The sequence below is a fragment of the Sus scrofa genome, chromosome X (assembly GCF_000003025.6).
Source record: "Sus scrofa isolate TJ Tabasco breed Duroc chromosome X, Sscrofa11.1, whole genome shotgun sequence".
NCBI classification, from domain to species: Eukaryota; Metazoa; Chordata; class Mammalia; order Artiodactyla; family Suidae; genus Sus; species Sus scrofa.
This window is the reverse complement of record NC_010461.5, coordinates 107064442-107079163: the sequence shown is the minus strand read 5'-3', so window position 1 is coordinate 107079163 and position 14722 is coordinate 107064442. Positions and strand designations below refer to the sequence as shown.

The following is a 14722-nucleotide window of genomic DNA, read 5'->3' as shown; positions in this document are numbered from 1 at the left end:
CTTCATTTCTGCACTGGCATCTGCACTTTTGGTTCCTAATAGATGTTACCCTGAATGTAATGCTACAGATTTCAAGAGGTACAAATTCTTTCCAAGTTCTCCTCCCATCTCTTAACTCTCCCAGTTGGTCCCTGCTGAGTAACTAAGACCCATGTCACCTTCTAACAGCCAATATCATAGGCTCTTGCTCTTCTTAGCCCTAAGAACCTTCCTTCCCTGGTCAGCAAGCTGAGAGGGTGCGCTCTGCTCTCCCCAGGGCTAAGAATCAACCAGTTTTGATTGGACACAGGAAGCTGCCTCATGGTTCTCATGGATCCCCGGGCACATGGGCATAGGGCAATCATGTTGTGCTTCTCATTGTCCCTAGAGATCAGCATTTGATGTGTCAAGCAAGGCCATCCTCAAGATACCATTCTACTCAGGAGAAAAGGAAATGCCAAAGTCTCAACCAGGGACCACAAAGCAAACAGGATTGACTGGGTCTCCTTGCCCTGAAAGTACCTTAAAAACATCCCCCCAAAAGGGAAAAGCAAAACAAAAATGAAAATGAATACAAAACTTTATGCTATCCTCCAATATTCATAGCAACATTATTTACAATTGCCAAGACGTAAAAATGACCTAAATATCCATTGACAGATGAATGGATAAAGAAGACGGCAGTACATATGTGCAATGGAATACTACTCAACCATAAAGAAGAAGGAAATTTTGCCTTTTGCAGCAACATGGACGGACATGGAGGGCATTACGCTAAGTGAAATAAGTCAGACAAAGACAAATACTGTATGATATCACTTATGTGTGGAATCTAAAAAATAATATAAACTACTGAATATATCAAAAAAGCAGCAGACTCACAGATATAGAGAACAAACTCGTGGTTACCAGTCGGGGGGGGGGCAATATAAAGGTGAGGAAGTGGGAGGTACAAAATATTGGATATAATATAGGCTCAAAGATGTATTGTACAACACAGGGAATGTAGCCAATATTTTGTAATAAGTGTAAAAGAAAAGTAACTTTTAAAATTATATAAAAATTTTTAAAAATGTAATGGAAGCCATAAGATATATCACTCAAAACTCAGAAAGCTTTAAGAGTGGCAGTGTTTCTAATATTAATTTTGATGAGCTATAAGGCCTAGGCTTGGACTTTCTAGGCAAAATGAGATGTTTCACCACCTTAAGGGAGCCAATTTAGGTTGTGTGTTGTGATAATTATATAAAATATATTCACTGATATTCAGAATTAAGTAATCCAAATACAACTATATTTTACCTGCTATGTCTATAAATACAATGTAGGAAAGAAAAGAGTTGAAGACTTAGATGTGAGGCTCTTAATAAATAGAAGGAGGGCTCATTTAAAAAAAAAAAGTCTATGCTATCCTGAGCATAAGGAAACAGGCACGTCCTCTCTGCTAGTGGGAGTGTGAACGGTAAAACCTTTCAGAAGGGAGAAGCCTTTAAAAAGTGCAGTCATATGTTATCCTAAAAATTTCACTTCTAGAAATCTATCCCTAAAAAAATAGCAGAGAAAAGTGCTAAGATATATGTAACAAGGATATTTAACAACAAATAATTAGAAACAATCCAGATGGGCAAAATAAGAACTAAGAGAATACCATATAGCCATTAAAGCTGGTGTCAATTTGGGAAATATTCATGATATGTTTATTGTTAAGTAAGAAAAGGAAGCTATTTCATATCTGCACAGCATTATGTAAGTTTTGTTTAAAATATGTAAATATATATGTAGATATGCTTCTGGACACGTGCAAGAAAGGGCTGATACCAAATTGTTAGCTGTGGCTGTCTCCAGATGGTAGATAGACATGGCAGGATTTTTTTTCTGTTTTTCTGTTTTCCAAGTGTCTTATATTGAATATGCATTACTTCTGTAATCAGAAAAAAGGTTATTAAAAGAATATTTAAATGCAGAAGCAAAAAATAGTTTTCAGACTGTACAGTAAAAAAGATTCTATGCCTATGATTTAGGGGTTTCCATCTTCATCCTTCAAGCCAAGAAGCCATCTCTCCCTGGAGGTGTATCTCTTTAGAGGTAAATAGCCCCACCCTCTTTTTCTTGTTTGCTTCTTAAATGTGGTAGGTTAGGAACCATATCATTAAGCCCGGAAACAAAATAAGAGACAATTGAGTAAAGACCTGAAACTTAAACCAGAGGAAATCAACTTTTTACACCCACTTCCACAACTTTCATATCAGCTCAATTTTATGTCACACCTAAAATCAAAACCTTTTAACCTAACATTTAGGAACCTTCATGTTTTAGCTCCAGATCTCATTTCTAATCTTATTTCTCATTTGTACCACCATTCACATAGCCTACTTAAGCTTAACTGAATTCCCTGTGCTTCCTCCTACATCCACAAGTCCAAATACAACCCATTCTTCAAGTCCCAGCTCAAATGATACCTCCTCCATTAAGCCTTCCTGGATTCCCCTCATTCCCTTCCCATATCTGAATGACCTTTCCCTTCTTTGAGCTCCAAAGAACCCTTTATCTGTATCTCCAATAAAAGACTTAACAACAGTCTACCTTGTGGTATGATCATGCACTGGCATCCTCCCACAAGGGCCATATCTAACTCATTCATTCACTCAGCAAATACTTATGGAGCACCTACTACATGCTGAGAACTATTCTAGGCATTGATGATATAATAGTAAACAATCAAACAATACTCCTTGACCTTTTATTAAGCTTATGTTCTAGTGACGGGCTTTCTCTTAGGCCAGGTTGCCATAATAAAATACCACAGACGGTGGCTTAAATGTAGAAGTGTACTTATTTCTCACAATACTGAAGGCTAGAAAGTACAAGCTTGAGGTGTGGATTGATTTAGTTCCCCAGAGAGGACTTTCCTCCTAGCTTGCAGACAGAAGACATCTGACTGTATCCCCATGAGGGAGGAGAAAGAGAGAGAAGCAAGGTCTGTAGTATCTCTTTTTCTAAGGGCACTAATCCCATCACAAGGGCCCCACCCTCACGACCTCTTCTAAACCTAATTATCTACCAAAGGCCTCATCTCTAAATAGTATCACATTGGAGGGTAGGCCTTCAACATATAAATTTTCAAGGATACAATCCAGCCCATAGCAAGAAGTAAGTAAATTATACAGTACACGAGAAGGTACTAAGGGTCAGGGAAAAAGATAAAGAAGGGAAAGAGAATAGGGAATGTTGGTGGGGGTATTAAAGTTTAAATAGGGTAATATTTGAGCACTCAAGAAAACATCATTTCCTTAAAGATAAGGAAATGAGCTATGTATCTATATGGAAGGGGAGTGTTCTAGTGGAGGGAAATGCAAGTGCAAAGATCCTGAGGCAAGAGCTTCCCTGAAGTAGTCAAGGAGCAGCAAGGAGCACAGTGTTCCTGGAATACTGGAATAAAGGGGAGAGTAACAGATGAGGACAGAAAGATAACAGGGGCCCAGATCCTGTAGGCCAATATAAGCTACCATAAGGACTTTAGAGTTCATTCTGAGTGAAAAGCGGAACCACCATAGGGTTTTGTGCAGAGGAGAAACATAAGATAACTAGTATTTTCAAAGGATCACTCTGGATAGAAAGTAGATTATAAGTGGTAAGGGAGGAAATACAGAGACCAGTTGGAGATTACTGCAATCATCCAGGTGAGAAATAAATAAAGGTGGTTTCAAACCATGGTGGTAGAATGGGAAGTAATGACAAACGGAAAACTTCCAGATATGGTTTGAAGATGCAAAATAATTGAATATACAATATAAGGGAAAGAGTGGTGTAAGGAATGAAGCTTCTTGGTCTGGACAACTAGAATTTACTGAGATGGGGGAGGTTGTGGAAGGAGCAGATTTGGGAAAGAAGAACAGATTTGGACATGTTAACCAGGAGATGTCCATCTCTCTTTAAGGTAGAAATCTCAGGTAGGCAGTTGGACAAAGGAATCTGGAAGTCAGAAGAAATCCAAGATAAGGATATACAATTGAAATCATCAGCTTTTAGATGGTATTTAAAGCCTTGAAACTAAATGAGATCACCAAGGGAAAGACCAGGGTCCAAGGACTGAGCCCAAGAGAACTCTAAGATTAAAAAGTCATAGATATTTTAAAAATCAGCAAGTGATACTGAAAAAGAACATTAAAAACCAAGAGAATGTAGCATCCTAGAACCCAAGTAAAGAAAGTGTATGAATGAGGAAAGAGTGCATGTTTCAAATGCTGCTGAAAAGCCAAGTAACGTGAGAAGGGACCACTGGATTTAGCATTGTGGTGGGCACTGCTGACCTTGCAGGATGGGAAGGATGGGAGCAAAAGCTGGACTGGAGGGGGTTTAGGAAAGAATGACTAGATGGGGCTGAAGTGGAAAATTGAGTCAAGAGAGGATTTTTTAAGATAGAAAAATGACAATATTATTGCCTGCTGTTGAGAATAATCAAGAAGATAGGGGGAATGTTCAGTAAATGAATTTCAAAAAGGGAAGAATTTCAAAAAGAGAAAGAAGTAAAAAATAAAAGGAGAAAAGAAGGGCAAGTGAAAAGGAGAAGGGAGGCAGCAAGGGAAAGAGCTATGGAATTAAACTTTTAAAGTTGGGTATAGAAAAGGTAATCTTGTCCATTAGGAGTCTTTCTCTTGCCTAAGGGTGATTAGAGGGCACTTGAAGTGGCTTAGGCAATGGGGATTTAGAGAAATGCTACAAGGATTGACATTATAATGTTAAGAGCATGGAACCTGACTGTAAGAGCACAAGTCCTCATGTTGTGACCTTGAACAAGCTACTCAACCTCCCCATGCCTAAGTGTCTTCCTCTGTAAAATAGGGATAACATTATCTTCCTCATACACTTGTTATGAGGCATAAATAAACCACTTGCAGTGCCTGGCGAATGATGTGCATGTGAGCTATCATCATTACCATTTCAAGGAATCAAAAGGCCAGGAATCCCTCTGGGCTTCAGAAACAACTAGACTAGAGCCACAGAATGACCCAGGCCTGTGCATGGCTCCTGTCTCTACTCCTCTCTGCAGTATAACTTCATTCTTTCCTCTCACTGCTGTCACCAATGACTCTAGAGTGTCACATTTTAACACTGCTGTCACCAACGACTCTAGAGTGTCACATTTTAACAAAGCCAGCTACCCAGAGGAGGGATAACTGAACTACTCTCTGATCTTAAACACAGAAACTCTGAGGAAGGGACTCATTGGCCAACTTGACCCAAGTGCCCAGATCAAGTGGCCATGGAACTAGTGTCATGTAATAAAATGGACACTCCTAGGGGAACCATACAGGTGGACTGGGATGTTGAATGGTGCCAAGGAGAAATGAAGGTGATGGGGGGAGGGTGCTGGTGGGGGAAACTGGAAAGGATTGAGAAGGGAAGTGCTAGTCAGCCAGAAAGATAACTGCCACACCCTCCTCTCCCGATATCTCTCCTTAGTGCCACCATCAAAGAAAGGTGAGCACAGGGGGAACAAGAAGATTTTCCATGGAGATTTTACTAATGAGCAGAGGGTTCTTGTTGGTCCAGACCCTTGATAAACACTGCAACTTGGGTGTTCAGAGCAATGAGCCTCCCATTGCAGGGAGTTTCCAGGAGGCCTGCATATGCTGGTCTCGTCCCCTGGCAAGTTGCAGCCTGGGTGCTAGACCCCCGACTCCGATCCTAGGCCACAACATTTCAGCAAGATTATCCATCTGAGGACTGATGGGTTGTTTCTGCCCAACTGAGGCTGATATGTGTTCTTCCCTCCTTTCCTGATCTCCTTTGGCAGTCTCTGCTGCTTGCTTAAGCCCCCAAATTCTAAAACCACAGTCTTGCCAAGATGCAAGGTAATCAGAATGCGAGGCTGCATCACAGAGGAAAAGCACGTGGAAGCCGGGAGCTGGGCAGAAGGCTATTAAAGTTTGCTAGGCAGAAGATGATCAGGGCTTAGATCAGAGAGATAGAAATAGCACTGAGAAGAAGAGAAAGATTTGAGAGACATTCCACAAAAAAAGTAAATGGAGAAGCGGTCTCAGGAGCATAACTTAGTTATATTTATCTAGTATAACTTTGTGTACTAAGAGAAAAGCATAAGAGAGTGTTTCAAAAAATGAGGTGATTATAAAGTTCAGCAGAGCTGAAAGAAAGGAGAAATATGAGATAACATAGGTTTAAATGAAGTTGGCCACTGGCTGCTGGGTCATGAGTCTCAAGTAAACAAGAATGAAAATATAGAATTAAAGAATTACCAAGAGTTGCATACCTAGCCTCCCACACTTGATAATTTCTTCCATAACTTGTCCCATTGGTTATGAAAGAATGTTGAGGAAGGTGGGGAGAATGAGGGGTTGCACAGCAATTATAAGAATAAAAACAAAATTATAAAGTAAAGGTATTATTCGAGATTCTCCAGAGAAACAGAACCCAGAGGGGAGAGATATATAAAAAGAGATGCATTATAAGGAATGAGTTCACGTAACCATTGAGGCTGCAGAAACCATCCCATGATATGCGGCCAGCAAGACGGTGGCCCAGGAGAGCCGGTGGTATAGTTCCAGTCTGAGTCCAGAGGCCTGAGAGCCAGGAGGACTGATGGCCCAACCTCTAGTCTGAGCCTGAAGGGCTGAGACCCAGGAGAGCAAATGGTTTAGTTCCAGTCTGAAGGCCAGCGGGCTTGAGACCCAGAAAGAGCTAATATTTCCATTTGAGTCCAGAAGCAGAAAAAATCCAGTGTCCCATTTGAGTCCAGAAGCAGAAAAAATCCAGTGTCCCAGTTCAAAGGCAGTCAGGAGGGAGGAACTGTCTTACTTGCGAGAGGGTCAGGCTTTTTGTTCTATTCAGAACTTTAACTGATTAGATGGGACCCACTCACCTTGAGAGGGCAATTTGCCTTACTCAGTCTGCTGATTCAAATGCTAATTTCACTCAGAGACCCTCTCACAGACAAGCCCAGAAATAATGTTTAATCAAATATCTGGACATTCTGTGGCCCAGGAAAGTTGACACATAAAATTAGCCATCACAGGAAGCTGTCACCGCAAACGTTCCTAGCATAAAGCAACTCGACAGGCCTGACACTGAGTGTTTACACCTCAAGTTTCTCCAATATTTTAAGTTTTAAATAATTTTATATTTATTATAGGTTCACAAGCAAAAATATTATTTTTACAATTCCATTATTTGATTTAAGGAGATAATGAGAAACATAACAGCTTCTAGGTTCGGTGGGCCCGATCCTACATTACCGCAAGTTAAGATGGCCTTTCCTTTTTGTTTTGTTTTGTTTTTTGTCTTTTTTTTTTTTTTTTTTGCCATTTCTTGGGCCGCTCCCACAGCATATGGAGGTTCCCAGGATAGGGGTCGAATCGGAGCCATAGCTGCTGGCCTACACCAGAGCCACAGCAATGTGGGATCCAAGACACGTCTGCAACCTACACCACAGCTCACAGCAACGCCGGATCCTTAACCCACTGAGCAAGGCCACGATTGAACCCACAACCTCATGGTTCCTAGTCGGATTCGTTAACCACTGCGCCATGACAGGAACTCCAGGCCTTTCCTTTTTGTATTGTCTCACTGAGGCCTAGCTTCCAGAAACTGGTCATCCAGGCTGGGATAATACCTTCATTCATTCATTCACTCATTCATCAAATTGAGTACCAATGTGCCTACCATGATTCTGGCAACCAGGAATACATATTGTATACATATTACATGCAAATATATAATATAAATAATGTTAGATAATATGTGTTGTGCAAAACTAAAGCAAGGAATACACCTAAAGATGAGAGAATGCACCATACTGATAGGGGAAGGACATTCCTTGGGAGGGAACAGAAATATAAAAGCTCTGAGACAAGAAAGTACCTGGTGTATGCGAGGAACATAAAAGCAGAGTGAATTAGGAGGGAATTACTAAGAGAGGAGGTCAGAGAGTTAACTGGGGGGTGGGAGGGCAGATCATGTTGGGCCTTTATAGACCTTGACACCTTTGATGAGATGAGGAGCACTGGGGTGAGCTGGGGAGCCTACCCATTAAAAGACTCTCTATGGAAGCTTCGCTGAGGGAGGTAGGAGGACACAGGAACACTAGTGAGGAAGCTATTGCAATTACCCAAAAGAGAGATAAAGGTAGCTTCAGGGCCATAGCATTGGAGGCCAAGAGCGACCAAATACAGGAGACATACAGATACTAAAGTTGGAACCATCAGGATTTCCTGATGGATTGGTTGTGAAGTGTCCAAGAAAGAGAGGAGTCATGGGTGATTCAAGGTTTGGGGCCTGAGCACCTAGAAGAATAGAGCACTGTCTCCCAAAATGGGAAAGACTACGGGATGAGCAGATCTGAGTGGAAATTCAGTTTCTGACATGTTAAGTGCGAGACATCTACTACAAATCCAAGTGAAAATATCAAGTAGATGGGTATGTAAGTTGGAGTTCAGAGGAGAGGTCTGTATTAGAAATATCCACTTGGGAGTTGTTGGCATACAGATGTTATTTAAAGATATAATACTGGAGGAAATCACAAAGGGAGTGGGCTTTGCTAGAGAAGAAAAGTGGTTCAAGGACTAAGCCTTGGGGCACCCCAATATTAACACATCGGGGAGGTGAATAAGAAATCGCAGAAGAAGCTGAGAAGGAGCAGGCAGAAATGTAGGAGGAAACCATTTTTAGAGTTGTCTTGGAGTTCCTGTCGTGGCGCAGTGGCTAACGAATCCGACTAGGAACCTTGAGGTTGCGGGTTCGATCCCTGGCCTTGCTCAGTGGGTTAACGATCCGGCGTTGCTGTGAGCTGTGGTGTAGGTTACAGACGTGGCTCGGATCCCACGTTGCTGTGGCTCTGGTGTAGGCCAGTGGCTACAGCTCCCAATCAGACCCCTAGCCTGGGAACCTCCATATGCCGAGGGAGTGGCCCAAGAAACGGCAAAAAAAAAGACAAAAAAAAAAAAAAAAAAAAAAGAGTTGCCTTGACCAAGTCTTTGCCCTATCTGCATGAAGAACAGCAAAGCCTAGAGTCTGAACCGCAAAAATAAAAGAAGGAATGGATGAATGAATGAATTAAAATCTCTTACCATTCTTGAGCTGCCTTTACACACACACCAGTATATTTAGTAGCTGCGTCAACTTCGGGGGAATAGCTGATGTCACCGGGCAATTCTGCCAAATGAAACACGCAGGCCATCATTTGGGGTATCCCATTTACTGCTGAACTCCCTCTTTCCTCCCCCAGTTCTAGGACTAAGTCCCAGGTTCTTATTTGCTCCATTTCTAGATTCCCTTTCACTTGATTCTCTGCCCAAGCCTGATCTTAGAAAATTAGCTCATCCTGAAAAACTTAGGAAACTTCTTAATGAGCTCGATTTTCAGCTGTTAAACCTGACGGAACTCACAAAAATGTTTTAAAAAATCAACTGTGACAGCCCTGACAGGAGACAGGAAGGCTATTAGCAGCCCGTATTAGAAGTGAATGAATGCCAGTACATACCTGATCTCCCCAAGGAGTGAAAGACTGATGGTTTCACTGAGAAACAATCACAAAGACAGGCTGAGGCCAAGACAAAAGGAGGGGGCTCTATTTTCCTTTGCTCGTTACATTCCCACTTCTCTTACCACTAAGATACACTCATTATATAAACACCTCTGGTTAAAGAACCCAGAGAGAAACAGCAAAAAGATCTTCGAACATTATTTGCTTCTCTAGATATCTACAGATAAGAGTATTAACTCAAATAAGTACTCTTGTGATAGTTCTATCACGGTGGCTGCAGCCTGTAAGAAATTATAATTTTGAAATCCCACCCCTGAGGTTTATTATTGAGAAAAAAAGAAAATCTGCTTATGCCAGTGTTACAAATTTGGTTCGGTGTTTAAAAATCCATGTAAATAGCATATCTGATTAGAATTGCAAAGTCCCCTCTTTTTACAAATGAGGAAACTGAGGCCCAGAAAGGGAAAAGGACCTGACCATGGTCACAAAGTGAGTAAATGGCAGAGCTGGAACATTCTCCACCTCCCACTCCCAGCTCAGGGCTTTTTCTTTTCACTACACTTGAGCGTGTACTAATGGAAAACAAATTAAAGCAGAAGATTGCAAAAGGGTTAGAAAACCTGAAATTGCTCATAAAGCATTGCTATTTTCTCAACTGGTTTTCTGCAGCACCTGAAATTCTAGCTGAAGTAATCCACGAAGCAAAACAAAGTGGATGACAGTCAAATACTAATCACTACTTTCATTTGAAAGCATTGTATTTACAGCCTTTGCTTTTTTCTTCACAGGGTGAGGCTCCACATATGTTAACATCTGAATTTAATGCCATGAAGGTTTGGTATAATGACTGCTGAATATCACAGGTGATTCCTGGGCCATCAGGCATAAGTATTGGGCCAGTAAACAGCTAAAATTCCTCACTAACAAGGCTGGAACCCAAGGGTCAGTTCTGTGAGATGAACGGAGATTAAATCACTGATGACATCAGAAAGGTGGGGTATTTTTTGGCCACACCTGTGGCATGTGGAATTTCCCAGGCCAGGGATCAAACCGCGCCATAGTCGTGACAATGCCGGGTCCTTAACCACTAGGGCACCAGGAAACTCTCAGACAGGAATTTTTTATGAATAAAAACAGGGAAAAATAGGGCTAAGAAGGGTGTGTGTGTGTGTGCAGGCCAAGTGTGTGGAACTAAATACCACTCTCTGGAGAGCTCCACAGGGAGTGCGGCCCCCTGGAGTGTGCCATCCTTAATAGCTCCACCGGGAGCTGAGGGAGCAGAGAGAAGTCTTTCCCTCACAATACGGACAGGAAAAGGGAAGCAGTAGTGCATTTCCTTGCATACCTTTTTCCTCATATATTCTCAATGTGCACTTTAAGAAGAAGCATTTTAAAAAGCGTTTTCCCAATTAAGTTTCACTTTTCACTTTGTTAAAGCTCAGAAACAGCAGCCACTGCAGAGGAGAGAAAAGACCTCTCAAGAGAGTGGTCTTTGTCTTTGCTAAGGCAACCAAGGGTTAAATTAGGGGGCCCGTGTCTTGCCTTTTCTGAGAGAGAGAGACTGAGAGACTGAGAATATTCACTTTCCAGCTACCTTTCACTTCCCAGTTCACCTGCAGCCTGGAATTGTTAGGAAACCATTGACTGAAACCACCCACCTTGGTCAGGCAGGATGATAGCTGCTTGCACGAGTGGTCTCACAACAGGAAGCCCTGAAAAGGAACACGGTGCTGTCCTGAAGACTTAACCGGAAGGATGTGGGAGGGCCCGCCAGGAGGGAGGAGACGACCAACCTCCCAGAAGCCTTGGCGCTGGAATCCATCTGGCTGAGAGGTGCGCATGCCTCCCGGAAGGACCCCGAGTCAGGCCAAATATGGGCCAAGCAAGAGGATTGGCTGGAGACAGCCCGGAAATTAACCCCCCGCTCCACAAAACCTGAGATTGAGAGCCACGTGGCAGAACAGTTTTCTTGGGTTCCTTTACCCTGCTTCTCTCCACTGGGCGCCCCTTCCCAATAAAGTCTTGGCCCCTGGAAGGGGTCCACCTTCCTGCAGCAGAATTAGACAATATTGGCTTCCCATCCGCCTCCAAATCTGGGGAAAGAATCAAAAATCTGGGTGGAGTTGCCATAGCGGTGCTTCTATAAAACTCCTCTTTCCAGGAGAACAAAAGCAACAGGTGAGATGAAAAGGCACTTCTAAAAGCAAAAATTATCTTTTTAATTTTATTTATTTATTTATTTATTCATTTATTTTTGCTTTTTAGGGCCACACCGGAGGCATATGGAGGTTCCCAGGTAGGGTTCCAATCAGAGCTGTAGCTGCCGGCCTACGCCAGAGCCAAAGCAACGCCAGATCCCAGCTGCATCTGCGACGTACACCACAGCTCACGGCACCGGCAGATCCTTAACTCTCTGAGCGAGGTCAGGGATCAAACATGCAACCTCATGATTCCCAGTTGGAATCCTTACCGCTGCACCAGGACGGGAATCCCCTATCTTTTTAAGTTGACACTCTAGGGAGTTCCCCTCGTGGCTCAGTGGAAATGAATCTGATGACTAGCCTCCATGAGGACGCAGGTTCGATGCCTGGCCTTGCCCAGTGGGTTAAGGATCCGGCATTGCCGTGAGCTGTGGTGTAGGTTGCAGACGCAGCTCAGATCTGGCATTGCTGTGGCTGTGGTGTAGGCTGGCAGCTACAGCTCCGATTCAACCCTAGCCAGAACCTCCATATGCCTTGGGTGCGGACCTAAAAAGACAAAAATAAATAAATAAATAAATAAATAAATAAATAAATAAATAAATAAATAAAAAATAAATTGGCACTCTAATCAGTGGGGAAAAAATTGTTAAATAAGCCAACAGAGCATTTATGTGCTTAGCCTTGTAAGGGCAGAAGGAGATATATATAGATATATATATAGTCTTTGCATTCACACAGCCACTATTTCAGCCTGGGAGACATGACATATACATTCAGTAATAGCAGCAATTTAAGAAAAAAAGAAGAAATAAGTAAAATATTTTTCAAAAAGGAGTTCGAGTGTGGCTCAGCAGTTAAAAATCCAGCATTGTCACTGCAGCAGCTTAGGCCACTGCTGAGGCGTGAGTTCGATCCCTGGCCCAAGAACTTCCACATGCTTTGGGTGTCACCAAAAAATGCATATATAAGAAAATACAGAGGCAGAGTGTAGCGTGTCGTGATGGGAATTCATAATATAAGGAAAGTGATTAGGGTAGAGACCTCAATGGAGTGTTTGTAGAGGAGGTGGCATGTGAAGAAAAACTAGGAGAACTGCAGGAACAGAAAATCAAGTGATAGGATTAACACAGGTGTCCATAGAAAGGCGAGGAGACCAACAGATTAGGAAGAAAGTTACATAGAAGAGGTGCAGCCTCAAGCAGACAGCAGAATCTGGACCTGATGAAGCTAAGAGAGCCAGGTACTGTGAAGGTCTGAACTCGTACAATTTAGGGAAAGCAAAATTGCCCAAAAAAAAAAAAAAAAAAAAAAAGTAGTTAGGCAGGATAGACTCAGGAGAGAAAAAGCCAGAAAGGATGTGGTTATGGAACACCCACCCAGCAGGAGATAATGAGGGCTTAGATTACAGAATTGGAAAGAGATCTGGCATTAATGAAACCAGTAGGTCCCTGTGGGGTTCCTGGGCACAGAAGCCTTTCTGTGTCCTCCCATTTCTTGCCTGTAGAGACTAGGCTTCAGCCTCCATGACCATCCCTAAATTCCAAAATGCAAGTTCAAACAGTTGCCAATCAGGGAAGAGAAGGGGTACAGAGACAAGGGAGGAGCAGTCAAGAGACAATAGTGCAGCCTTGGGGCAGGGTCCTGGTCCCACCTCAAGGCATAGAGATAACAATATCTTTTGAGTTCTTCCGCAGAACTAAACCTCCAACAAGTGGAAGGTATTAACTACCTGATGAAGCATTCTTCACTCCAGAAAGAAGGTCACTGTGCTAGAGCCTCAAGGACCACTAGAACCCCTCTCAGGACCACCTGATACCAGCTTTAAAGAAGAATGCAAGCTTGCAGCTACCCTGATCCGTATCTGTGGCGCTATTTTCCATTCCTGAACTATAAGACCCCTTCTTACTCTCTCCCAAAGAAAGACACCATCTTTAGGGTATTAGCCTGCTGTGGCCTCCTTGCCTGGCAAAGCAATAAAAGCTACTCATTTCTACTTCATGCAAAACTCTGTCTCTGTGTTTCTTTAGGCACCAGTGGACAAAGGTCGAGTTTTGACCACATTAGTAGGGTCAAATGCACCAGAGCTAAAAGAAGAAGGGAGAAAAGTTAAAAAATTTGGACTTAAACTAATTTTGTCACTGGCTGTTGTGTAACTATGATGATGCCGTATGTCATTGCTCTGGAGTAAAGTGGAATCTCTCTTTCTCATCTCTCGCTCATGTATGTGTACGTGTGTGTGTGTTTTACACACCATGGTAATTTCCCCTATGCCTTCTGCTCTTCTTCATGGAGATGTTAGAAAACAGGAAGGTGGTCAAAAGAATTAATACGTACTGATACTTTTTTGTATTAAATTAATGATTTATTATTTATTAATTCACATAATAGGAAGTCCAGAAGTAGAGCAGACTCTAAGTACAGTGCAATCAAGTGCTGGAACAATTGGCTCTCCATATGGAAAGTGAACCTCAACCCTTACCTCATGCCACACACAAAAATTAACTCTGAATGATGTTCACAATCCAAATACCTGACATAGGATTTCCATCCAGAAATAAGGATGTAGCTTTAAAAAAAAATCTAATTTTTAAATGGACAATGGATTTGAACAAATATTTCACAAATAATATATAGTAATGGACAATATGCATGTAAAAAGACACTCAATATCATTAGTCTTCAGCAAAATGCAAATTAAACCAAAATGGGATACCACTACTCACTCATTTGAATGGTTAGATTTAAAAAGACTGGAAAGCAGGCAAATCAACTGGAACTCTCATACATTGCTGGTGGGAATGTAACATGATACGAGCCCTTTGGAAAACAGTTTGTTAGCATCTTGTAAAGTTAAACATACACTCACCATATGTCTCAGAAATCCCACTCCCACGCAAGAGGAATGGAAACCTATGTTCACCAAAAAAAAGACTTACATATGAATGTTCATAGTAGTTTTATTTATAAGGATCAAAACCATGACATATCTTAAATGTCCAACATCAGAAAAATAAACAAATAGTGTGTATTTATGCAATAAAAT

General features: G+C 41.9%; 1 long non-coding RNA gene across 3 annotated transcripts in view; it reads right to left on the bottom strand.

Moving 5' to 3' along the window:
* The window catches only part of LOC102163484, a 42979-nt gene extending 31708 nt beyond the window's left edge, over window positions 1-11271 (bottom strand). The window contains exons 1-2 of one of the 3 annotated variants that reach the window (XR_002340682.1): window positions 11137-11271; window positions 9063-9147 (exon numbers count right to left, since the gene is read on the bottom strand). This is a non-coding gene — a long non-coding RNA (uncharacterized LOC102163484). The remainder of the gene's footprint in view (window positions 1-9062; window positions 9148-11136) is intronic. The other 2 variants (XR_002340683.1, XR_299673.3) reach the window with 2 other exon arrangements.